Here is a 26,765-nt window from a genome sequence, read left to right on the forward strand (position 1 = left end):
TCTGAAAAATGGTGTCATAGCTTTCTCAAAAACTCTCATAATTCTCATTAATCATTCTCCACTATTTCTACAGCAGAAAAGGCAATGGTCTCCATGTTCACATGCCAGAGGGGTTCAACAAATACTGCAAATCATCAGTTTTACCTGTGATCACCAAATCATGATGAAATCACATGCCTTCTAGGTCTTACTGAACAATCCACAAAGAGCAGGGCTTATCTTTTAGCTCCACAAACCACAAAAATACCGGCCCCATCACTGTATTGTCTGAAACAAAGCATGCAAACACAGAAACATGCACTACTTGTGGCTCTTAATTGCTTATTACTATCTGTGATAGAAGGATTGTTTGATCTTTGGGGATACTGAGATGTTTAGAGATGATGGATTCTTCAGTGCAATCAGCTTGTTTAATCACAAGGGCTTTTAAGCTACCTTTATTTCCCCCAATTTTTGTTACAAGTTCACTTTTCATGATAACTTAGACAAACCTCAGGGCTGCTCTTTTTTAAAGTGCTTGGATCCTAAGACCCTTAAAAATCAGCTGATGACAAATACCAGGCATAGTCTGTCACTCCTTACTCTTCATCTAACTATGCTAAAATCTAGGAGGTTTATCATTGTCATTTCTACAACAGCACATGAATCTGAGATTGCACTACCATGGAATCTTGCAAGTGACATATTGAGAAAAATCACTAACTGCTTTACATTAGCATCAGAGAGTAAACAGTCGGGATATTCCAGTGAATTTGTGCTAATCTCATCACTTTCAAATATTCATGTGTTTTACATTCGTACCTCCAGAGGACTTCTACAACCTATTGCATCACAGAAGCCAGTGGATATAGGTTAGAGTAAGAACTCACTCTTCTGTGACTGGCTGCTAACAAGGAAAGTGGGTAGATCCAATAATAAATACACTATAATGACATAGTAAAAGTTTGGGAAATTGCAGGAGTCATGTTTCTCATTCAGAAGCAAACTTAAAATAAACTTGAAAGCCTGCAAACATCACAATTTTCATCTGATGAAAAAGTCCCGACTGAACAGCTCAGTGAAATGACTTTGCAAGAGTATATGAAAGACATACCACAGGCAAATTGAGATACAAAGTTTGGGTTTTTGATCCCAGAGAGAGAGAATAATGTGTCCCTCCATTTATCCATGAACTCTGCAGCTGGCAGGGGCTGCTTTCTGTTAGTAATTACCGTGAACAGATGAGGGAAGATTTTTTTTCCCCTTTTATTTTGACCTGCAGTTAAAGAAAATTTGCTTGTTTTATTTTAGGTTTAAAAATGATGAGGCAGCATCAACCTGTGTTTCACCCCAGAGCTGTTGATTTTCCCCTGTCTTCTCCCCCTCCCTTCCTTTCTTTCTCCCCCCACCCCCCAGCATCTTAATTTATTTCAGACTATGAGTGTGCAGATTCCCAATTTAGTGAGAAATGCTTGCTGCCAAGGCCCTTCAGGGGCTTTCTCTGCAGTTTATTTTCTTAACTACAAGCTTCAGGTTGTTTTGTGTATGTGAGTGGTAGGGAAGGAGGGAGGGAACTGCATTCCTTCCTCCAAATTTACAGCATGAAACGTTCAGATTTGCTTTTAGCCAAGTCTTGTCCTTCCTTGTCCTGCTCTGCATTTTGTTGCTGCCTTCCTTCAGCAAACACCCAGCCTTGGTGACCCACTGATTAGAAGTATTAGACACATTTCTTGCTGAAACAGTTATTTCCCTCCTCTCCCTCTTTCTTCACTGTGTGAAATAACTGCTCACAGAAATGTGACAGGGCAACAGCGTGCTCATGCCTGGCTTCTCACAGACATACTGGGAACATCTCTGGTGGGGTGAATTCTCCTCCCCTTGAAGGTGGAACGCCATGGGAGGAGCCCTGCCTAGGCCCCTGTGGGCCGGGACCACAGGCACAGCCACAGGAGCTCTGTGGAAATGTTGAAAAAATAAAAAACTTGTTTTTAGCAGCACCTGAAGTGCCAAGCTACAGAAAGAACATCTCAGCCCCCTTTGGACTTGCCCCCTTTTTCCTGTTGGGAATTTAGTTAAGGGAAAAATAACGGCAAATGTGGCCAGTGAGCCGAGGCTTCTAAACCACCTGGCTGAAGCTCAGCTCCACCAGGCCGTGGGGTGGCCCTGACAGGGAGCCACAGGGTGAACCCACCGCAGGCCGCGGCTGTGCCGGCAGCAGGCTGCAGTGGCACCCGCCATGTGCACCCCATTAGGCCTGAGGATTTCCCGGGCGGAAACGCAAGAGGCCTTGCCTCGCTCCAAGTTTTAAAAAATCTTGGTTGCTGTTCAAGTGGGAGGAGAGCCAAACGGATAACAAAAAACAAACCTGTTTCCTGCACGCTGGAAAGCCTGTGTTGTGGTCGGTTGTAGCAGCCTGCTGCCTTCCAGCCGGGGGACAACACTGGAGGGGGACAAAGGGCCTCCTTGGTGCTGGTCTAAGGTGAGGAGAGAGCTTCCAAAACTTCTCCTCTCTGTATTGCCTCCTCCACAGCCCACCCCAGCAGCCTTTATTTTTGGATTTGCTCAACTTCTAGGGTCCCCAGCAGCATGTCCCTCTCGACTGGGACATGGAAGAGGTGAAAAGCAAAGCAGCCTGTCACAAAAATAGATGTGGCTCCAACACCACACAGTGGTTTCAAACACTTGACCCAAACCCAGATCAATCCTTAGAGGAATATGCACATTAGAAACAAGAAGCATATGCAGGAAACCCCAGAATGTTATTGACAGTCGTTGAGCAATAATAATAATATAAGGTTCATTTCACTGAGGAAATTATTTAATATAAGCTCTTCACTCAATTCCAAACACAGGACAGCAATATAAAGAATATGAAAATAGTTTTACTTTTGTAAAAAAATAATCCTGGGCAGGTTTTCTTTAGGGAAAGCAAAGCTTCCCTCCCATTAGCCCACTTCCTTCATTTCCACAGTGCAATTGTGTGTTGGGAATATACCCAAATTTATTTTTATGCAGATTACAGTACTCTCATATTTCCTAAATACAGTTTCATAGTTGATTTCCTTTGCCCATGCTAACTGAAAACTGTTTAACATATGCCTCACAACCAGCTATTGTCAGGCTTGGCCTAGCTTTGCGACTCTTCTTGTGGGTTGTTTTTTTTTTTTGGTGGGGGGGTGGTGGTAATTGTTGTTGCAGGAACTTTATGTCATTCTTTTTAAATTGATGAGTTTAAAAGTTTTAGAAGAGATATTTTTTTTTTTCACATTTCCAAAGAGTTCTATGCACGGTGGGCTTTTAGTTGTGCTTTTCACATAGTTTCTTTCTGTTACTTGTATGTCCAATGATCTCCTAGTATTTCAGATGACTGCAAGGGATATGTTATTCTGTTTCTGGTTCTAATAATTGTGGTCAAAAATAAAAGGGATTTTCGTAGGACTAATCTAGAAGCTGTCTCTAGGGCTACCAGCTCCTAAAGATGCTGCCGTCAATGCAGCACCTGGCCACTGTGCCTATAGGCTGTTACTATAAGGTAGCTTCCTCTACTACAGGGGATGTACAAGTGAACAGGTGAAGAAGTGGAAGCGTTAAACCAAAACAACACTGAGGCAAGAATCACCTATGACAAATCACCTCTGCTTTGTCTCCTTTGTGCCCAGCAGCACTGTCACCACCCTAAGACTAAGTGCCACAGGGCTCTGGTAAAAGGTCCTGCAAGATGTGGTCTCCATGTGTGTACACACACACACACACACACACACAGGGAAAAGTATTAGGAGAGACCGTGTTGGAGGGAAGAGGAGACAGAGAACAGATCATGCTAAAGAAGAGAAAATTCTAGTCCAGAAGAATAGAGGGACCAGATCAAACAGAGAAAAGAAAAAAAAGCAGTCGTGCCATCTGCAAGTCCTTTGTGGTCAAGTCATGGAACAGTGGGACACAAACCAGGAGAGAGATGAGAGAAAGAGAGATTTTCTGCATTTGTTCCCCTCCTTCTAGCTCAATGTATATTGGATCAGTTCACCCAGTTTTTCTAACTCAGGGAACAGATGGTGTCATATTTGAATATAAAATGAGTTTTCATTTGCTTTGCCATAAAAGAAAAAAAAAAAAAAAACCACAAACAAACAAGAAAAAAAAAAAAAAAAGCTCACCCAAAAATGATGCTATAGTTTTTTTACAGACCTGTGGTCTCAGTTACAAGCTGAGCTTGTTTCAGTTCCCGGATCTAATTTGTGGTCTATTATGGTCCTTTTATGCCTGCAGATGTACAAAATGAAAAAAGTCCCTTCTACAAATGGAAATACTTTTCTACTTAGACAATGTTCATGTTTTGGGGAAAAGTGAAAAACTGTTTAACCACATTTGGCAGCAAAATTCCAACTGTACAGGCACAGAATTTGCTGTTGTTGCTCTGTGCTGTGTATCTTTGAATTCAATTAGAATTCAAACCCACTCCTTTTTTAAGGTTCCGTTATGTTATAGGAAACAGCTTCCGAAATGAACACTTTTCTCATGGTACATTTTATCAGGTCCTGTGAGAAGGTCTAAGAAATCACAGAAGAGAACCTCTTCACATAGCAATCCCAGGGAAAAAGATGGAGATTCAAGCAATACCAGATTGAACAAAATGGGATTTATGAGATGAATGGGCTGTGGCTGCCGTTCTTCTTTTCTAAGGCATGAGTTTTATCCCTGGAGAGCTAAAATAAGGGATCTGATTAACCACTCCAGTTGTATGCCAGTGCGACATCGTAATGTCATTGCAGTAATCAGTGGAGTTAGGCAGTCATAAAAATAAACTCATGTAGCAACAGAGGAAGCCAACAGGTCAGATGAACAATCAAGACCTTTTTCTGAGTCTATCTGCAGTCTTTCACTTGCATCACTTTTCCCCTGCTACGATGCTTATAAAAGTTTTGGGCTGTTTGCAGGTGCCAAAATATTCTCAGAATAAATTTGCACTGAATTTAAGACAAGCTGACTGAAGACCTCTCCTGAGTCCCTTATTTTCTCAAATTCCACAATTACGATGTTATTGTAAGTAGAGCCTTTTTTTCCTCTTTAATTTACACTCTGCAGGCTTACATATTACCCTCCAGCACATCTATAAAAGACTTTGGTTGCTGAGGTGGGGCAGGAATTGAGTGGTTTAGGATTTGGTAAAGGGATTAAGGAGTCTTTCATTTCTAGGTCACTAGTTCAAGACTGTCATGACTGTAGGCTGTCTACTGACCTGTGTTAAATATATTGGTGGATGTTGCTTATTCCCTATCAAAAAATCACCACCACATTTGGCATTGATTTGGCTTTATAACAAAGTAGCATTGGTATGCATTAATCAGAAATGGGAGCACGTTGCAAAAACTCAGATCAGGATGTGAAATTTCCCAAGGTTTGAGAATGGAAGCGTTTGCGGTTCTGGGTTGACTTCTCAAAGCAAAAAGTCAGGCAGTGAAATGTGGGTTTCAAATTGTCTAGTAATTCAGAGATGTTAGGAGACAAGTCCTACTTTTAATTTTACCATGTTGATTCCGTATGCAAGGGAGTTTCTTTCTCTGTATCTCACCTTTCAAATTGTAAAAAAGCTCCCAGTAAAATCCCTTTTTTTCTTATTTAGCTTCCAGAGATCCCTGAAGACAGAAAGAAAGGAAAACATAGAAATTAGGAGATTATTAATGACTCAATCATCTATGAATCTCAGAGGTAAAGGGAGCCATTATCACTTCTGGTATATTTTAGCTAAACATTGGAAGAAATATCAGGAGTTTGAAGCTTTGAGCTCATTCAAATTAAAAGAAAAAGTATGATATTCCCCAAAGAAATTCAAAGATTAGGCCTTCAAATAGGGTATTTTCAATAGGTAGGGAAGCTCCCCTACCTTCTCTTGTCTCATACAGACACCACACTCTTCAACAAACTCTTTGACCTTAATGGGATGCTATTTGCTGATTTGGAGTCTCAGTCCCAGCAGTGAGTTCATAATAAGAGTCAGCTGAAGAAAGACTTCCTTCCAATAACTGCTCGTTTTAAACCATCAAGCTACACATTGCTTCTGCCAGCTCTCAGAAAGATGTCAAATCAAGTAAAAATTCAAAAAGCAGAAAATTCATTGAAAGTACAAGCTCAGCTAAAGTGTTAAAATGCAGCATTATCTCTGGTTGGGAGGCAGCTTTCATAAACAGCACAGAAAAGCAATCAAATTAGAAGATAAATACAACCTGGAAACAGCAGGAAAAGTTATACTGAACATAAATCTGCTTGTGATAATTTTAATTAAAACTGAATGTGATACAGTGTTCAATATGATATTTCCTTCATTCCCGTTTATTATTGGGATTACATTTGTATATGCTGCTCAGATGTAGGCCTCCACCAGCAAGTTGAAGGGAGTTCAGATACGGTGAGGCCAAAACAAAGGCTAGAAAAAAGTTGGCAAGCGAAAGAGAGAAAGAGAGAAAGAGAGAAAGAGAGAAAGAGAGAAAGAGAGAGAGAGAGAAAGAAAGAAAGAAAGAAAGAAAGAAAGAAAGAAAGAAAGAAAGAAAGAAAGAAAGAAAGAAAGAAAGAAAGAAAGAAAGAAAGAAAGAAAGAAAGAAAGAAAGAAAGAAAGAAAGAAAGAAAGAAAGAAAGAAAGAAAGAAAGAAAGAAAGAAAGAAAGAAAGAAAGAAAGAAAGAAAGAAAGAAAGAAAGAAAGAAAGAAAGAAAGAAAGAAAGAAAGAAAGAAAGAAAGAAAGAAAGAAAGAAAGAAAGAAAGAAAGAAAGAAAGAAAGAAAGAAAGAGCAGGAAGAAGCCCAGTTGCTTTTGCAAGCTTTCACCTCTTGCACCCCTCTGGGATACTGTGGTGACCACATGTTCCATACCTGACCATATTTTGATTTGGGACCTATTATCTCTGAGGAATTTTCTTGTTTGAAGTTTGAGAGGAAGCATGGATCAGGTTTGCCTCATTACTGCATCCCTCACAACACAGTGTTTCTTGGTGTTGGCAATGGGCCTCTCTCTTTTCCTTAATCTCCTTTTGTGACCAGGGGTGTCAAGGAGTTGCTCTCCTTCCCTCATCTCTTTGTGGACTTGAGCCCTCAGTGTATAGAACCAGCTTCTGCTCTTACCCTACAACTCAGCAAGAAAAGGGCGAGGTCCATCCCTGAGGGGTGGCCCAGCTTCTCTGCATACTTGTAGGATGCTGCATTCCTGGGTCTCCATCAGCTCATGGATGCAACCAGAACACTGTCTTCCCACTTCAATATTTTTCCATGTAGAATAACTAGATTACCTAACCAGTTGCAGCACAAGGAAGAGAGCAGTTTTACGGTTTTGTGGGCGGCAAAGATTTCTAAATACCTTCCTGTTCTCTACTGGGAGGACATCAAAGATTTTGCCATTCCCCAAATGACTCAGTAAACCTCCATGCTTCTTTAGGCATGTTTCAGTCCAGGCCTACTAACAGTGAGAGCATGCCACAGTGGTGTGAAGGCAAAGAAGTAGGAGTTGAGAAATCGTCTACCACACTTTTGAGTGGAATGATTCAAGGTACAGCTTTATCTCTGCCCTGAGCTCAAAAATTGCTCCTTCCTCAAAATTGCTTTGGCCAGTTTTTTGATTGCTAGCTAAAGAAAGCTTAATTTCTATCTTCAACAAATTAGTGACTTCCCTAAAATTTTCTTAGTTGGGCAAATTGCCATTCTGCCCAGTTATAGCTGGGAAAAAATAAAAATAAAAATAAAAACATATGGATAGCTACAATAGTTTGCATAGTCTTGATTCTCTCTATTATCCAAAGTGGAACAGGGTGAGAATTTGATCCTACCTCCAGTTATGCTTACTGGGTATGGCTGTATTGTATCATAAAGAGCCTTTAACAGATGACCTATATCCCTACATTGGCACATCTTGGACTGGCTAGAGATCTGCTCTGTTTAAAAATACCATAGCAATTCAGTACACTGGATGGAGATATTCTCAGGTGGCTGGGTATTGGGTATGTTCCCCTTCCCCCCCTCCCCTTTTCTTTTTTTTTTTTTCTCCCAGAATTAGCTATGAGGCAAAATATTTCGGGATTGTGAAAACTGAAGAGAAAGGAAGATGTTTGACTGTTTATGAGAAACCCACTTCCCCTGTCTCACATGCCTCTGCTTCAAGAAATGGTATCATCGCAGGCTGGGGATATCTGCTTACAACTTTTGAAGGAGATCTTTAGTCATAATCTATCAAAGCTTTAAATGAACGTGAAACCAAGGAGACAAAATGAATAACTCACCCTAATGGAATAGCAGATGGTAAGATCTCACAGCACATCATGGTAGTGTTCCAGCATCCACTATATAATGTTTCTTTTTCCGAGTGAGAATAGTGCTCATTCTTGCTGTTTAATGTCTACAAGGTCTGGTAGAGACTAAATCATGATAAGAGCCACAGACGTTTTGGAAAGCCTGAAATTGGATAAGTGTCAGTCACTATCACCTCCATCAACCTTAACTTCCTTAGTCACAATGTAAACAGCTCTACGTAGTTTTATTTCATCATTTACTGAGAAGGGAAGAAAATATATCCTAAACACTTCTGGACAGCAGCTGTGGGCAGAAAATATATAGGATGGTGAAGCTTGTGAAGTGTGCAAGAAAAACTGGGCTAGTTAAACATGTCTGAAGATTGGGAATCCCAGGGCATTCATGTGCTTTAGTTCAGAAATAGAGAGGGATGCTGCATTTCACAACAGAAAGTCTTAAAAATAAAATAAAATAAAAATAATTGCTTTGGGGACCCAAGTTAAAACGCAGGTGTTTTGAGGGGAACATAAACATTTTTTCCTAAATGAGGCGTTGAGGGCTGGGAGAAGGGCAGTAAAATTAGTGGAATTACTGCCTGATTTTAACCAGATGATTGCTGCAGTTGGACACCAGTGCGGTTTCATTAGGGATTCTAATTTACAAGCCATTCACCGCATTCCAGGGGAACACAGCAACTCCCCCCGCTCCTAAAGAATGCCAGTGCCAAGCTTTATGGCAGCAATGCCTGGCTACAGGCTCATTGGCTTTGGGGCTTTTTTGTCATTGTTGTTATTGTTGGTTGTTTTTTTAAGGCCAGCTTGACTGTAGCACTGCATCCAAGCTCCTCGGGAAGGGAGAAAGAGTTGCACTGCCTTAACCCAGGCAGGTAGTCACCGGAATCTGTGTAAATCTCCCTTGGCATGGAGAACATATGGTCCTCCTAAGAGCTATCCTGATTTATACATAACGTGCAATCAGGTATATTACATCATTTCAGTGTTAGGTACTAGTATATTCAAGATATAAAATGACCCTTTTCCTGGCCTTCCATTAGATCCTAAATTGTCATTAAAGTACAGTCCTGAAAGCCTGAAGCAGGTGAGGTTTTGGCCTCATGTGACCTAGCTCAACATAAATTTGTCTGATCTTTATAGAGGCAAATGGCCTAATGAATGCTGTGGATAGAGGAGATTTCCATGTAGCCAGCCCTTGGGATCTGGTATTACTTTCAGAGGTATGAGATTTCTGCCTCAACCCACCTGGCAAAGCAGCAATAATTTCTTTTCTTTAACAAAAACACACAGCTCTCCCACATTCCTCCTGTTCACCCCACTTAGTCATCTTCTGGACCTATCCACACCATATCAATGTAGCTTTCCCAAGTACCCCTGAGTGTTATTCTACTGCCACAGTGCAAGTCACCAAAGCCAAAAGGAGGTAATGTGAATTCTTTCCTTGTTGCATGGGTTCAGACCCCTCTTTGCAGAGGGTAAACTTCTTTTTGACATATCATTATTTTCTGCTTTTCTCCTATTCCTCCTTTCTATTGCTTTTTCTCACTGAATTTCACCTTTTCTATCAAAAGCTGTAAAGGTTCCCTTTTTTGCCCAATCAAATTCCTTCACTCTGCTGCTTGCAATTTTCCTTTACATTTTCAATACATCTGAGTTTCATTTTTCCCCAGTGACTACTCTCTTGGCTAACCCACTCTCCAATTTTGGTAGGCTCACTGAGGTCCAATGGCTATGGTTAATGTTTGCCTGCTGTTAATCCTAACCCTCACACCTAAATTATGATTAAAAATAGGGAACAGAATCCTGAAGCCGGAGAGGGGTTTGAAGCTGTCACCAAGTAGTTATAATATGTGCATGTTATATATTAACAAAGCCCACAAATGCAGGAAGTGAGGTTTCTTTTCAGTTGTAATATTTATCTCCTGTTTTTTGAGGGCAGTCATTCTGGTCTACCACTGCCTCCCCTTTGCTCCTGTCAGATCTCACAAGTTCTGCTGGATTGGTTTAGATATGTATTTCAATGTAAAACTCCTATTTAAAACCCAAAACATGATTTAGTAAATAATGTCCTTCCCCTGAGGCAAGAATGAAGTAGCAGAGTAGGAACCATGTTGATGGAGGAGTATCCTTACATATGAGAAAGGAAAAGAGCAACTCCCCCTGCATTAATTCATTCCTTGGGATCTTGTGTCCTACTTGAGAACCTCTGGAGAAATATTGTGCAATCCTCATCTTGAAAAAAAATCAAATTCACTTTCTTATATTCTGACCTGCTTGAATCATTTAAATTATTCATCAGTTTTGTTTCACTTGTTTTTAAATTATATAGGACTTGTGTTGGTGCAGGTAATACTGAGCACCTTCCACACTTCCAAAGACACTGATTGAGAAGATGTGGTTTTTAGATGTAGCTTGCCTACAGTTCAGTTCCAATTATTCCCTTCAAATATTACTCACTTAGTATTTGGCTCTTTTTTCATGTGCCAAAAAAATGTTTGTGAATCAGTCCTGCATCCTGTGAATCTCTTTGTTAGCTGTAAATATTTGCTAGCAGCCTATATGATCAAGTGGCAGCCTACAACTGTTTGCAAACGCTTCTCTCAAGGAATATCCAGAGATCACTATTCCAGTCACTACCTCCATGTGTGGGAGCCAGCTGGGCTGCAGGGTGATGATGCTAGTCCAGAAACAAATGAAACTTGTATAACCTGCACTGTGACTTATGCAAGAAGTAAATGATGAAGAAAAAAACACTTCATTTACAGATTCAATTTTTAACCATTTTTGCTACTCCTTGGTAATATGTAACAGTTTGCACAGTAACTCAGCTTTGCAGGTACCTGAGCTGATATGGCCACCCCAACAGAAGCCTGGTGCCTTCACCAAGAGAAGAGAGAACTTGACAGACATCTAACCTCAGCTGGGTGGGTGGCTTTAAATGGATTAATTACATCATTAGTCTTTATTTGCAAAGGTTTGACCACTTTCCATTTTTCATTTTGCTTGCTGAAAATCTTTGTGAATGAAAAATATTATTATGATAACTTACAATGGTATCTTTCCATTCTTCTACAGATCTGAGATGGCAAAGGCCCTGACACACATCTTCCTGTAGTTTATGAAGCAGTTATTTTGACATTCAGACTATCAGATGAATTGTCATGGAGCCACTCCGCTTCCTCTCAGTTCACCCTCTGAATGATAATGGACTTGGAAGACCTTTTATTTGCTTGGCTGATGTTGCTACATAGTCAGGATTCAGCACACCAACAGAACATTTTCAACTGTTTTATTCTTCATCAACTTTCACTGGAATTTAGGCTCCTATCTCACCTGACTGTTTTAATTAGTTTGGAAAACCTAAATAAACTCATTTTTTAAGGGTAAGAGATATAGGTGAACTCTCTGTATTAACCAGCTTCTAGGAGTCTCTCTTCAGTACTAACAAAGAACAATCTGGCACAAATTATTTCCTGGTGCTATTCAGAGACCCTTCAAGACTTCACTTTTTGTTTTCATAAGATCACCTTGTATAATTGAGGGCTAAAATGCAGGGCAATTTGTTCAGATCCCTCCCCAGTCTGTTTATCATCATGGATGTATTCATCTGACGTAGAAAAAATGGTTGAACAAAAGAAGAATCTAAAATATTTTAACACAGTGAATCCAGGCAACTTCTGAAAATGAATTTGTTAAAGGCTGTTCATTTGGAACAAAATTTGAAATGAAAGAAACAATATTTCATAGAGATAAAAATATAAAATCAAAATTCATTTGAGTTACTAAAGAATACACTGGGTTTTTTTGATGCAATTCTTGAACATTAACAAAATTCAGTTTCATGTGAAATAAATACTCTCTGAGAGCTCTTTTAAGCATAAATATGATTGTAGACATTTGGACAGCATGAAAGATGTATTGAGACCATCTTCTGTGGTACTGACCAACCTTGAAAGGTTTTCAGAATAAGATGTCCTATTTTACAAAAAAAAAAAAAAAAAAAAAAAAATCCTATTGACAAAGAGCTTCAGATCAGGTTAAAGACTGGAGCATCATGACTGATCAAATAGATAGCACAAATCTTATTCTACTTTCTAATTTATATAATTGAAATTACTGTTCTTTATGGCTTTGTTTATTAGATATCTGAGTAATAATTAGAGATGCTGTAAGATGAGAAAGATTTAACATTATATACTTAACTTTATAAGAAAATGACTTCTGGATAATTCACTAAAAATATGGCATCCTCCCCAAGCAAATACAAAATGCCGTGAGACAGTGTGAGCCAGATAAGGTCTCAAGACCTCTACCCTACACCCCAGATAGGAAGCTACTGTTAGTAGCATGAAGACCTACTCCATCTCTGCTGCAGTGATCCTGAGGAAGCTCTAAGGTGAAGCAAAGCACAGATGTTGTACGCCAGTGCTCTGCTGCTGAAAGGGGATAAATGACTAATGGCTTTCACAAAAGGCCAAACAAAGTGTCATAAGCTCCTAAAAGCTCCTAAGATGTGTTTCAGCTTTTTTCCTATAATTATCTCACTTCTAGGCTAAACTTGACAGAAAACCCACTTGGTTTTGTAAGAAATACTCTTGTTGTTTAGGAATGCAGATGTTGCTGAGACTCAGAAGGAAGCCTACTTTCCTTTGGCCAGCTGTCTCCTAACAAGATGTCCACAGACTCTTCTTTGTACCCTTAACACTTAATCCAGACAGACAATGACTTAATGCTAGCTCTTGACACAAATAGACACTGCACTATATCGAATAAGGCTGAAGCCATCAAAATATTTCTCATTTGAAAGTAAATGTAGTCTGAACCCAAGTTTGGGAGTCTGCTGAGTAAACACTACCAAAGGAGAAATAAACATGTTCTGTTGGCCTGAACTACCATAACTCTCTCAGCTGCAGAAAGAAAATACAGCACAAGAGAAAAAGGAATGTTTAGATATAACTTAGAGGGCGGAAATTTTCTGTTCATGTTTAGAAGATCTCACAATATCTGACCACAGCCATGTGTGCTAGTTGATATGTACCCCTTACCCAAAAATATGCTCAGGCAGATGGAGAATGAGATTGCTGGGATTTGATTATCAAAAATAAAACCACAGACCTGGATGAGCTAATGTTGTTCCAGATGCATTATCTTATGATCTCCAGGAAGAGAGGAAAGGAACATAGAATCCTCCCTTAAAGAGAGCTTTCAGCAGGCTTAATCTCCCCACTGCATGAGAAGAAATTGCTGCCTAAAACTGGAAGGGATCTCTGCCTGACTCGCAACCAGAGAAAAAGTCAGGTCCGAAGGAAGAGCAGACAAACTGCAGAGTGAATTGAAAGTTTTCATTAGGCTGCTATCATACAAAAGGATCCCTGAGTCCTTTCTCAACTCTGTATTGTTCAGAAAATGACCCCAGGTTGATGGCCTATTATTTTTCTTTTTGTTTATTTTTCCCCCCTGACCATCTTTCCTCTTTCCCCAAATTCCTTCCAGCTTGCAAACTATGTTTGCAAAGCTCAGCCAAAATCAAACCCTTCAAAAATTTTCTGGGGGAATATCTTCACATAAAACCCCAACTCTGGCATTTAAGCCATTCACAGAGAGGCTGCTTTGGAACACATTTCACTTTAGAAATATTTCTAGAATGACTGTCATATCTTTAAAGCCCTCTGCCTCTCCTTGAAAGGAGTAACTGCATCACATGCATTACACAGGGCACTGCAGTTGGGCTGGCACTGGTGCTTGTGCCTTTGACCCATGGGCCACTGAGCTCACCAAAGATGTGGCTGCCCTCTATGGGGACATCCAAAGCTCCAGTCAGGTCCCATGGTGATTGCAGAGTTGGCTTTTTGCCCTGTATGGTGACCGTTAGTTGAAAACATTGGAGACGAAAGGTCACTGGAATGCCCTGACAGTATTTCTGTTCTTGAAAAGTACCTGGGTGACTTTGTGTATCCCAATGTTACTGCTCTTATATAAAACCAAGAATTTGCTTTTTAAAACAGGATACGTTTTCCTCTCTCTTTTACCTGCCATATAAACCAGTTGCTCTGCCTTCAAGAGTTATCTCATATTTAAAATAATGTGATAGGGAACAGAATTCATCCCTCAGTAAGCTGTAGGGGGAGAAAGCTGTAAAGCAAAGGATGCTTCAACCATTGTTTCTTCATTGTTAAAAGGTGAAAACCTCAGACAGTGTTGGGAAAAAAAGAAAAAGAAAAAAAGAGAGAGAGAAAGACAGAGACAGTTTTAAGGGCTTTTAAAATATCTAATGCTCCAGGATGTAAATTGGCAAGAAGCCAGGCAGTGTCTTAAAGGGACAAGCACTTTATTATACTTTCTAATTCTTCCAAAGTCTGTCTGTAGGATATATGAGCTGGCTCTAATATGACTACTCTATTCTCATCCTCCAGTGGTATACTCTGGTCTCAGCTCATAAATTGAAAATGGAAGATCAGTAAATCAGTGTGGACTGTTTCAGAGGGACATTGTGAATTTCCAGTCAAATCTTCTGGTTTATCTTAAATATTTCATCTTAATGTCACCTTTAGAAAAATCTTTCATTCAAGTAAGTTACAACATCCAGTTCTAAACTGATTACACTCCCCCACTGACCTTCTGGAGAAAGGGTTCCACAGTGGTACAAATACCATGTTGGCAGCTCTCCGTAATAGCTTAGGAAGGAGACTTTTTGGCAGAACGAAATTTCCTTAAAACCTTCCCAAGACAAGCGGTGATGTACAAGTAAGGCAAGAGGAGGCCCACATCACTGTAGCGCAGCAAGAACATGGCTGTTGCTCTTGTCTAAGGCTTATTTAAAGGGTCTATCATATCTGTGAGGGATTCCCATGCCCTTTACATGAGCATGACCAACACACTGATATTCATCATAATATACTAGGCCAAACTAGTTTCTGGATTGTCACACATTTCAACAGTCTAAGCACTGGGAGACATTTTCTGTGTGTTTTTGTTTGTTTGTTTGTTTGTTTCTTTGTTTTGTGTTTTTTTTGTTTTTTTTTTTGTTTTTTTTTTTTTTTGTTTTTTGTTTTTGTTTTTGTTTTTTTTGAGGCAGAAGGGGATGCAGTGGTGAGAAGGATTAAAAGAGAAAGATACAGATGAACGCTGTCAATGAGTCTCTCAGGTAAAGCCCAGCTCAATCTCCGTACAATAATAATAGCAACTTCCTCCCCTGAGGAGGAGCACTTCCCCAGAAGCCCAAAGAAACACCTAAAAGGGAAAGCTTTAACTGAAAAATTGTATCATGAAATGCATTATAAATGTCATTCATTTCTGCCAATGCCAGTTGTACTGGGCAATAAACAATAGACCTTTGAAATACAATTCTTCTTTATTCTGTTGCTAAAGTAAGCAATTGAGGAGTTACCTGAGAAATTTGTACTGATAAAATTGTTCAGAGAACTTGAGTCTACCCTGTCTTCCCACCCTGGTCTTATTCGTTTGTCTTCAGAGTGGAGTTGACTTTGTTTTTCAGGACTTTAAATGAAGCTGGGAATTTCCATGGCTGCTTATTTATACAGGGCTATACTCCATAGTTAATTCACCCTGACAAGAATGATGTTGAGCTTTCTTGCCATATGATCTTCTATTTAAGATCCTGTCAGTTTTGAGGACTCTAAATAAACCTTCTTTTAAATATTTAATACTCTTCAGTGATATATGCCTTTAGGCTCTGAGCCTGGTCCAACCATCAAAACTTAGAGTTTTCTATATTTCCCATCACCACTCTTCCCATATAAATTAAATTTGCACTCTACATTCTCTAGTGGATTCCAAGTTGTTTTCTTCTCATTTTCTATTCCCCTATATCTAGAAGAAAAAAAAAAATCTATTTGAGTTCCTTCTATAGGACATTGGAGGTCTTTGTATAGTGAAGTCACACCATCCTAAAAATAAATAGCCAGTATATTCTATAGCAATGTTTATGACAATGTAAAATGCTCAAGTTCTCTACATCTTGCTTCCTTTTTTTTTTATTTCTTTTTTTTTTTTTTTCAAACTGCACATGGAATGACAAAACAAGTCAAAGAAAGGATGATTTTTCTCTCTACTTCTTTGACCTAGCAAATTCCTCCCTTTTGTTCTGGTAACTACAGAGCTAAGAGAAACAACAGACTCCCTGACACGGAACGGAGATCTTCATCGAGTAAACAGAAGCCACCTTGCAATGCTGACCCACTGAAGTGTCATGGTAAATGTGGGCTTTAACCAACACAGCCCGTAGCCTGTTGCTTGGGTACCTCACCTAGGTCACTAAAAGAATCAGATGTTAGATCTTTTCTTTTGAATGCAATTGATAGAGGCTTGGACCTCTGACACCTTTAAGTATGCAAATCTACATAACCTCAAGCCAACTCGGATCCTCATTCAGGCTTCTCAACAGTCTGAAGGAAAAAGGGCTGAAGGAGCTAATGGATCAGAGTTTTCCTCTAATCCTGCCTTTCCCAACCAGCAGCCTCAGCCACCAGCAGTGTTCTCAAGGTATTTAAGGACTGGGTCCTTCCATTCCTTTACTCCCAGGGGCTCAAAGTCCAGTTGAACTTGTCCCTTCTTATCTGCACTTCTGGACGTGTCACAAACACACATACACGTATACAGAGGAATCACAGGATATGCTCCAAATAGGAACCTGGGAAGATGGGATATGTGTCACACGCTGTAGCCAAAATTACTACTGAAGGTAAAAATAAATAAATAAATAAATAAAAATTGAATGCCACTAGAAATGGCCTTCATCAAATGAAAACATAACTAAAACAAAGTGTGTGTCAGGTTCAGTTCAAAAGAGGTTGCAAGAAGATAACTTGTAACAGCTAGAACAGAAAATCACGTGTTTTTTTTTTGTTGGTTTTTTTTGACAAGAATTGTCCCTAGTTCTAAATAAAAGCATTTAGACTTTACAGAACTAGGCAAAATTGCCTTTGAGTGTCAGCAATGAACACTGTATATTCTTCTAAGACTTCACAGTACAACTGTCAGCTGTCTGTTTTCTTTCTGCTATGTGTAGAGTTTATACAGACACTCCCAGAGGAGCCTTTAATTGCATGTCATGACAAGTCTCCCAACCTCTTTGCAGCTCTTCCACTTAACACATAGTGTAAACTCACCCAATCTCCCTTCACTTTCTCCTTCCTGGATTTTTCTCTTGAAGCTCTGTGGAGGCCTGTGTTGAAGCTGCATTATGATGGAGTGGACCCAGTGGAGAACTCTATAAAAAGCATCCGACCCATTTATCAGGACAGATGTCTTTAACAAGTATACATAAACCTCACGTGTTGAAGAGTCTTAACCTGTGACTCAGGCACAAAACTAAAACTTGAAATAAATAAGAAAGAGGGTTTTTTTCCATCGCTTAGTTCTACGGTTTTTCCCTAGTCTGTGCAAGAGTGTCGCTAGATTTTACTAACGACAGCACTGAGTGGTCCCAGCAGAGAGATACCACCATTAGAGAGAGAGCTATGTAAACACAGAGACTGTCCCTGCCCCAGAGTTCTTATAATATAAATAGTAAAGACAGTGGGAGGGAAAATAGAAGCACAGAGAGGTGAAACGTGTTGCTCAAAATGACACGACAGCTCAGTAGTCACTACAGAGTATTGCCTCTCAGGGTAAGTGTTTTTCTAAGAAGTTTGGCTTTGCATTTAAAAAAAATGTCAAAGCAATTCTCATGGCAAAGATATTGTAAAGTCTGGCTACACTTGTAAAGGAATTGTGTAGAACACCATGTCCCAGTGTGCTGTCTTATTCTGTTTTTGGGATTCTCAGAACAAATTTCCTCAATATTCAAGTAGAGAGACACATTTCTCTTTTACTGTTGCTGCCTCAAATCAGTATCCAAAAATTAAGGTGCTCCAGTAAAACGTTTATATTTAATGCACTTAATGTTTGCATCCAAATCCTCCCCCACCCATTACAGCCATAGTTTAACAGCATATTTAAGCACATGTTTAACTTTAACCACACAAGTAGTACTATACACATCAATGAAACTACCTGCACTTAAAATTAAGCACTTGTTTAAGGGCAAGATGTAGAGAGACACATAGTGGGATTTTAAAAACCCCTTGAGCATTCAGTGGAAGTTAGGTGCTTAATGCGCTTAAGAGACATTTGAAAATCCCACTGAGATGGTGTATCTGCAGCTGAATGCCTCTGGAAATCTGGCAGTGAGGCTCAGAATGATACAGTGATTGATTGCAGTGAGAATTATACCTCTAACGAAGCCCTGATTACACACAGAATTTGCAATAGATATGGCTAAAATTGGTGGAAGGATTGGCTCCTTTTCCTAAGGCACCTCTTGGAGCTCGATCCCAAATAGCACTCGGGAGATGTGCAATTCTGTGAGCTACACAAGCACTGCTCTCGGAGAGCTCACAGGCTCTGACAGCCAGCTCAGGGCATGTTCATGTTTACTGATTTCCAGACTTTGGGGTGTATGTCAGTCTGTACTGCAGGCAAAGACCCTGCTCCTCTCTCCCCCATCCTGTCTCACCAAATCTTCCAACAGAGCCATCTCCACCTTCCCCTTGCTGATTGATCCTGGGCTGATCCTTCAAAGAGCCGAGAGACCTAGGGTGAAACACTGCTTGTGCCCAGGGCAGTCGGCAGCCTCACAAAACCAGTACGCACCCAGCAACACATCCAAGTGCCTGAGGACACTCAGAAGCTGAACAAACACCTCTAATGAAGCGATATAATTTTTCTAAGCTAATGAGGAGAAGAAGGTGACCCGAACCCACAGGTATGAACCCTAAAGGACAACAAGCCGAGGAGATAAGCCCCCGCTTTCCACACAAGCTAACAGAGGTCACGCTGGCCAGAGTTTGAATCTTTCTGGCAAGCAGCTTGCTGCAGCTCTACACCTGGCTGGGTTTAATTTGTTATTTATGTCAGCTTTGCATATTTGTAAAGTTCAAGGGTTTATTGCCCTGGCCTGACCTTGCCAAGTCAGAGCTCACATGTGGTTCTCTAGTAGCAATTTCTTTCTAATAAACTTTACTTGAAAGAACATGTGTGATAGATTTTGTTGATGATTAAAAAGAATGGGGCTATGTTCATTGTTAGCCAAGCTGGTTTTGAAGTTTTGTTGGAAGTCACCTCTGTTCTCATTTAAAAAAAAAAAAAAATGTCCCCTTCCCCCCTCACCCCTTTATTTCACTGCACACCCTAATTGTGTTTCATGTTGAAGCATGTATCATTGTTTGTGTCTATACAGTAAAGACACTCCCCACCATGCGCTTATTAAGATCATTAAATTAAATAACATTATTCAAAGTTGTTCTTTAATCAGAGCATGTGCAAGCACCCAAAACCTGGGCACGCACAAAAGCATGAAAATGCAAGTCTCTGATGTACAGACATGTAAAAAGCAACCAGTGCCTGATGCACTCTTCACCAGCCCCAAAGCCTGTTGCTCCTAATTTGCTCTCATTTTCCATACTAACAAGGAAACAAATATTTTCTGTCCCTACAGGCTGTGTAGCGGGCCATGGTCCTAGCTCCACTGGAAGCAATGGCAAATTCACTTTGTCTTCAAAGGGCTCAGAAATCCACTCTCTTATGCTTGAAAAATAAAAGCCAGTGGTCCCCTGAGAAGTGGAACTTCTAAAACCTACTTTTTTGAGTTTTCTGTGGGGTAGATTCTCATGTGGCTAAAAACACAGTTGTGTCTGTGTTGTTTTACCTCACTACTTTCAGAATGAACAACTTCAGCCCACTAGATGCCATGCAAACTCAAGAGCTAGAAGCATTGTGGGGATTATTCAAACCATGTACTTTGTGCTTGTGCCCATGAGCCTATTTTTACTCTAGCACTGTTTATCCTTCTGCCAAATGTGGTCGATACTGTCCATCAAGTTTAAAAGTTATTAGAAATAGATAGATAGACAGACAATCAGATTATAAAATCCAGATGAAAGCATCATAACACTGCTAGCACATCCTAAAATACTTTCTTCCCCTACAACTCCATTTTACCACAGCTTGTTACATTTTCAGCTTGGACCCAAATTCTGAAGAGATAGCATTAAGGAAGTTTTCAACTGATGTAAAGCAAGTTAGCATGTGCTTTTGTGATTACTTGAAGAGCATGTATGTGCAAGTACTTTCCGGAATCAACAGCTTTGATTGTAAATCATTTGAGGCAGGATTGCCATTTATTAAATGCATGTACAATGACCTGCATGAGATCCCTAACACTACTGTGAAATGACTAAATAAGTAAATAATACTGACATTCATGCTCTGACAGCAGCCGTCAGACTTTCCATTAAATAAAGAGCTTAAGAGGCAATTGTGCCTAATAGTCAAAGCAGGGACTAGGAAACTGAATTTCTGGTTGTCACTCGCCGAGTGGGGTCAGGATGCTCTGTAGGTTACTTCTGCCTGAAATATCAGTTCCTAGCTCCTTCTGTGAGTGGGACGCTGGCCTAAGAAATTGTCAGCCTGACACAAGTCTTTCCTTCACTAAGTGGCAGAAGACTCTTGTTTGAATTACGCTTATTGTGGGTTGGCCTAGAAAAGCTGCAGGGCAATCAGCAATGATCAGCAGTGTGCCAACTGATTATAAGAGCTCAGCCTTCAGTCCTATCTGAGATTTGCTTTCCCCAGTGCTGCTTAAACAAATCTTAAATCTCTTTGCTTATCTTCCTGCTGTATGAGGTGACTTTTCAAAAGAGCCAGGCAATTTTAGCAAACCATAACAGAAGTGTACGTACGTGTGTGTATATATATATACACACTCCAAATACTTCTTCTTTTCTTTCCTTTATCTTCTCTGTTTCTTTGGCACCACTGCTGTCACCGTCTCTGTCTCCATATGCAGTCTTCTCATCATATTCAATGCATTTTCCTTTCCTATCTCTTTCTCCCTTCCAATTCTTTCTCTCCCTCTGCTAATTTCAGATCATTTTACCTTCAAGTGTCCCTTCCTGACCCTAATAACACCACATATTTTTGTTCAGATAGCACCCGTTTCTCCTCTTGCAAATCTCTGTCTTAGCATTCACACTTCAAATGCAACAGATAGTTTGTCAAGAGCATGTTTTTGCAAGGAACAACCAAATTAAGGGGATCCAATGCAAAGAAAAAAGTTCCATGTTCATTGGGTAGGTAAAAACGTACGACCAAAAGTAAAGCAAAAATAGGGTATCTAAAGCAAGCTGGAAAAGTTTCAGCAAAGTCCTAGCCCTTATTCTGATTACAGCTTAATTGGACACCCTGGAGTTTGAAGGGGCTCAGTGGAAAATAAAACAAATGTGCCTATTGTTCTTAGAATAAGTATTATAATAATAATCATTCTTTAAGCATCAGTAGTGCCTTTCATCTAAGGGCCATAAAGCACTGTGCAAACATTAATGAACTAAGCCTCTCAATGCCCCTATAAACAAGGTAGATATTTTAGACACATTTTTTAAAGGAAGAGGGAGGCCCAGGAAAGATAATAGCAATTTGTTTTGTACATTTGCAGTTGGTTACTTAAGTCGATGTATGTTTAGACCCAATAGTAAATACCACTTTATTTTCAGAAGAGATAAGTGTCCTTGGTTCTAATGGCTTTGGAAATATGGAACATCTCTAAAACTCAGGTCCTACCTTAGCTGCTTTAAAAGTATGTGCTTAGAAGCCTCTGTCTCAAGTTCTCTACCAGAATCAAACAACAAGGATGTGCAAGGATGGAGGGATTTAGGACTTCTAGTTCCTACTCCTTTCACCTACCCAGTAGTCTGATTTTTGTAGGATAGCTATTGTCCCATAACGACCTAAGCACAGTCTTCACTTTTGGCATGAACAATTCTATTGATTATGATATTGAACACAACAAATACAATTAATCTAGTGTGCATAGGTTTTTAGAGGATTGGACCTCACATATTGCCCTTTCAAGACTTTAGAAATTCTTGGATGGCTTCACATACCACCCAAGAGTTTTAAATAAGAAATGGAACTAAAAGCCCAAGAAACCTTGTTTTATCAACATTTGCTAAATATTTGGTGATTGGTTAAGAAATCTGTAAGCAGCATTTCCCAAGCATTGGCTTAATAAGAAGCTTTCATCCTTGCTTTCAGCCAATCCAAGTCCTAAACAGAACACTACCCAATTTATTTTTTAACAAGGTTCTCTGCTATTGAAACCAGTATGAAGTGCAATTTATGGGCTTAACATTCAACTGTTAAATTATCCTCCCAACATCTTTCCAGGCCACTCTCTTAGCTCTTCAGAAGAATATTTTATTGGAAATGGTAAATGTATAAAAATCTACTGTTAAAACACTTAACAAATCTCCCCTGTCAGGCCAGTAAACTGTAGTCCATCCACTCTGATCTGTGATTGCTGTTTCTCTGCTCCCCCTTCCCCACCTCCCTTTTCTTTGTTTAAAATATGCTGACCACACAGTGACCTCTCGTAACCCATTGGTCGAAAATTACAACCAGCCACACAAACAAGCAGCTCGAGGTCAGAAAGAGCAGGGTCTGCTAAAAGTTAGTAATCATACATTAATTCCCTGACATAATTAATCAAAATGAACCACCGTTATCTAGCACGGAACCTTTAACCTATTACAAAGGGGTCAATTTGCAAACCACTTGAGCATGGGAGTTTGGTACAAATAGCATACTCCCTTCATCTGGGATGCCCTAAGTAGGCAAAAATGCCTTTGAAGTCCCAAATCTACCAGATTTAGATATAATTTCATCAATCAAGTTAAAAGGCTGCCTTCCCTCCAAAAAGGATTTCATGTAGATCTGTCATCTAGCTCTGTTCAGTGGGTGACTGAAAATCCATTTGTTAGGCTCTTTTTGTCAGGATGGAGTAGGCTGCAGTTGGCTCTACATGTCAAAATAGCTGAAAGTTTATCAAATTGAAGGCTAAGAGGCATGATTTGTGTTAGAACCTGTGCTGGCCTGGTAAAGGAAGCAGTAAATCTCAGCTTTGTTATGCCAATCAGCTTCAATTCTGGAACTTAATTGTGTTTTCATTTGATATGACTATAATTATATCTATATAGTGTACGCAGCTACTCCTAGGGAATCAGAGACAGGACTTCACACATCTGTACAGCTCCCAGGACCATGCACAGTGCAGTAAGGCACTTACTGTCTTTCATGAACTCACCCAAGCAATGTCCCTGTGAAATAATATTATCTCCATCCTGGAAGCAGGGAACTGCTGCCCAAAGAAACATAGCCCTGATCTTTCAAGGGATTTTAGTGCCCAGTTCCTTTTCAAATCTTAAATTTCTACCAAAATCAGCATGAGCAAGGCATCCTGACAGGAATCAGGAGCCTAAATACTTTTTAGATTTGGTTTTAAACAGCATGTCCAAGGTCACACAAGAGGAACTTGCAGCAGAGAGGGGAGCAGAATCCAGGTCTCTGAAGTCCACTGAATCAACCTTCCTCCATCAGATTTAAGATCCCTACAGTCCATGGAGCCTCCCTTGAGTGTTATCTAATCCTCTTTCATATATACCAGTACTAACACTCCTCCGTATGTATATTTAATGTATTTATTTATTGCATGCAAGAATGGATGAGCTGTAGAGTTTTAGAAGAATATTATCTTATCCAGTGATATCATATATCACACAGGTGAATCTCAAGGGCTTTATGATGTTACCAAGACCCCAAAATAGAATTAATTTTAAGCCATTCACTGAATCTCATTTTCTGTGTCATATAATATATGACCACAACAAAGGTGTCAAAATATTTTAAATGACTTTACATTACTATTAGTGCAACAACTGCATTTGGAAAGTATCACACCTACTTAAAAAGTTTCTGGGAAATGTAAAACAAAGTTATTGTTAAGGTCAGTGTTTTAGCAGAGGTCACTTGAACTACAATTCCCAATATGCACATGGAGTTGACATGTCTGGCTTTTAAAACAAAATCACAATTCATCATCTGAATGTCAGATCTGTGGCTTATGAGTTCCTGGTGTCTGAATGATTATGACACTTATAAAGTATATTTTATTATTACAGCCCACTCATTGCCACTCTCCATATGTGAAGTGATGGATATTTTAAATGTAATTCTACTTATTTATATTTATATCTTACTAGTGACAGGTAAAAAGCATCAACAAATCACTGCAATTTTTAACTAGTCAGAGACAAGATTTATTTTTAGTATAGTTAGTATGCACACTGTGGTTATTAGGAAGAATGATTCCCACCCAGAGAATCATTGTTTAGTCATGTTTAATTAAAATAAACAAACAAACCAAAAAAATAAAAACCAACCTCAAAACAATCAGAAATGTCACACAAAGGTAAAAAAGATGATGGCAGAAATGCATATCACAAGAAGTCTTTGTGTAGAAGCAAAGACCCAGACTCTGCTCACCTCTAATGCAGTGGTCTGCAAGCCAAGAGCCAGGAGCTGCCCATTGGCTGCAGCGTACCCCTGTGCTGGAAGTGGACACTGGAAAAGCTAAAGCTGTCTCTAGGAAGAAGATGTGAGATTGCCTGCAATGCTATTTCTTCAAATCGTCGCTTTTTCATATTACCTAATTAAGTACATAATTAATTTATTAAGAGACTTCTGAACATTAATTGTTAAAAAAAAAGTTAAGACTGCAAGGGACATATTTAAAGGATAGAGTCCTGGAAGGGGATGCTGTAGTTCTGGCTCAGGTTCCTCTCCTTAGCCACTTCATTTTCTGTACAACTGTGAGTAAACAGCCTTTGCTGTTTAAAAGTTCAGTAAAGACCAACAAAAAAAAAAAAAAAAAACAAAAAAAAGTGTTCTCATATGGAGGTGAACAGGGCCACATAAGTTCCTGGACAGACCAGTGGTTTGGCAGTGCATCACAGCTATGCACTGCTGCTGTGATATTGCAATTAAGACCAGTTAGCTTTATACAGCCTCTGTCAGATACTAAGATGTTTTTGTCGTTACTGAAAAGACCTTCAAGGGGTGCAATGCTTCTTCTCCAGCCCAATAATCCTTTCAGCCTGTAAGGAGAGCTGGCATCAGTTCCCAGGACACCTGGACATCCTGCCAGACAAAACTGGCCTCTGTCTCTCTCTGTTTTACTCCACATACTGTACACACTGCATGACCTAGTACAAACTGCTGAAACCCTCACTTAGCATATGTGTAAATTGGCTATAACTATAATTAATGACAACTAGGGTCTCTGATAAAACCATTTAGCATTTGCCAGGCACTCTGTGGGCTTTTGGGTCAAAAACAGTAACTGCAAGGTAGCATTATGAAGAGTTTTATCCTCAAGTTATAATAATATCTAATAGCAGGATCTTCAAGTTAGAAATAAAATCACATTGCAGAAATGTGTAACATAGAAAATGCAACTGGACACATCACATATTCAAATAGATTTAAGGGTGCACTACCTGTCGATGTTTTCTAGACCTGAGCCTTTACACGGTGATAAACTTGTTCTTACGTAGGTAACTTCTGCTCCTGTTAACAAATGTGAAATGAGTATGAAAGCACCAATTGCAACATCTTACTTCCGATGCTAAGTTGCTCCAAGGCATGAGTTACCGTGAGCTTATTCAGTAATACCACACGAAGGACAAAGAGGTTGCTGGTAGCTTGTTCTGCAAAACTGTCTGAGCTGCAGAGGCTTATGAGTCACACTCCAGAGAGTCTGAAGGAAAAACACATTACATTTTCCAGGCCACCAAAACTCCTGCTCAAAGTGGGAAACTCGCACATGTTGAGCCTGTTCCCTCCCCCACACACACTGTCTCAGCTCCCACGGGATAGGGAGTTTATTAGTTAATTCTTGAGCTTAAATCTTCATCTGAGGAAGTGATGAGCATCTAAGTCTCTCCTCCCTTCTTGCACAGAGATGAAAGTTTCTTAGTTGGCCTGTTCACTCCAACCTCCCCCTTCCTGGAAGAGATGAATCCCTGCTGAAGAAATCTGAAACCTCTGGCCACCCAGCATATCCTTCAGAAATAAAAGCATCTTCTCTGAGAAAATGCATGCATGGAATGAAGCACAATGCAAGGCAAGCTCTGCTTGCACAGAGCTGTAGGAAATGAAAGGTAAAAGCCAAAAAAGCCAAATGGAGTGGTGTTAAGATAACAACAGGACATTGTTTTGATCCCAGGAGATCCTGTGGTTTTTCTTTTTAATAGTGTCACATAGAGTAACTTATAAGGGAGGCAGGGAAGGTGACACAATTTTATAACTCTGCAGGGGCTTCACACCATGGGACAAGATTCCTATTGTACGGAGCAGTATTGGAAAGAAAAGGGGGAAAAGGGAAAAAAAAAAAAAAAAAAGCTTGCAAAGCAGATCTAAAATTACACCTATTCTCAAGGAAGATACAAATCTAGGCCAGAAGGATTGCTCATTACAATGAACTTTCCTAGCAAATGCTTCACAGGTATTTATCAACCTAGCTGAGGGCAGGTGAGAAGGATCAGAAAAAAATGCTTTATCCCCACAAAACCTTTAGTCCAGCTTCTACAATTGATGAGGTTTTGTTTTCCAA

General features: G+C 39.7%; 1 long non-coding RNA gene across 1 annotated transcript; it reads right to left on the bottom strand.

The window, feature by feature from the left end:
• Positions 1-6,838: 6,838 nt before the first annotated feature.
• On the bottom strand, positions 6,839-26,081 carry LOC140003433 (uncharacterized). Its single transcript, XR_011812023.1, has 3 exons — positions 25,805-26,081; positions 25,651-25,720; positions 6,839-8,408 (listed from the first exon to the last, which is right to left on the bottom strand). It is a non-coding gene; the product is annotated as an uncharacterized lncRNA (long non-coding RNA).
• Positions 26,082-26,765: the final 684 nt, after the last annotated feature.

The sequence above is a fragment of the Anas platyrhynchos genome, chromosome 11 (genome assembly GCF_047663525.1).
Source record: "Anas platyrhynchos isolate ZD024472 breed Pekin duck chromosome 11, IASCAAS_PekinDuck_T2T, whole genome shotgun sequence".
NCBI lineage: Eukaryota > Metazoa > Chordata > Aves > Anseriformes > Anatidae > Anas > Anas platyrhynchos.